Source organism: Macadamia integrifolia, chromosome 12 (genome assembly GCF_013358625.1).
Source record: "Macadamia integrifolia cultivar HAES 741 chromosome 12, SCU_Mint_v3, whole genome shotgun sequence".
Lineage (NCBI taxonomy): Eukaryota > Viridiplantae > Streptophyta > Magnoliopsida > Proteales > Proteaceae > Macadamia > Macadamia integrifolia.
Window position 1 is genome coordinate 9,372,226 of NC_056568.1, and position 635 is coordinate 9,372,860.

At 38.1% G+C, this 635-nt stretch overlaps 1 protein-coding gene across 7 annotated transcripts in view; it reads right to left on the reverse strand.

The window, feature by feature from the left end:
• The window catches only part of LOC122057682 (ethylene-insensitive protein 2-like), a 12,597-nt gene that overhangs the window by 8,258 nt on the left and 3,704 nt on the right, over positions 1–635 (reverse strand). The gene's annotated exons all lie outside the window — the stretch shown is intronic.

The following is a 635-nucleotide window of genomic DNA, read 5'->3' on the forward strand; positions in this document are numbered from 1 at the left end:
AGATAAGAATAAATCGGGAGGGCAGCAATGTGTATAGTTTGTATCTCTCCAAATACGGCTATCACAAGTAAGTGCCTGATTCTCTATTATATTGGGAGGATTCCCTTCAATATGGAGAAGATTGGGTGCACTGGTTTGATTTCTTTCTCCATGAATCATACCAATATGATTCCCTACTATATTGAGAGAGATCCCTTCAATATTGGGAAGATTTGGTGCAACGGCTTGATCTCCTTCTCCATGAATCACGCCAACACATGAGAATTGACTTTCTCATTCAACTGGTGAAGGATATTTCAAACCTTCAACAATAGGGAACATGAGTTAATGATGATGTTCATCGCTTCAAACATCAAATTACAACATCAAATCTTGGTGGTCATCATGCATGGGTGATTAAATCTTCCGCTTTATTTTTCATGGGTGAGGGATAGGCACACTATCAGTGTGGGGTAAGCTAATGGGTGACACTAATGGTGTTGTGGAAACCCACTAGCTTGTGGGGTGAAGGCGTTGTGTCCAGTCTTTTCCAATTCTTTCTTTCTTTCTTTCTTTCTTTTCTTTTCTTTTCTTTTATTTTTATTTATTTTTTTTTTTTTATGAAGACTAAGTTTTCCTCCGACCATAGAGCCACT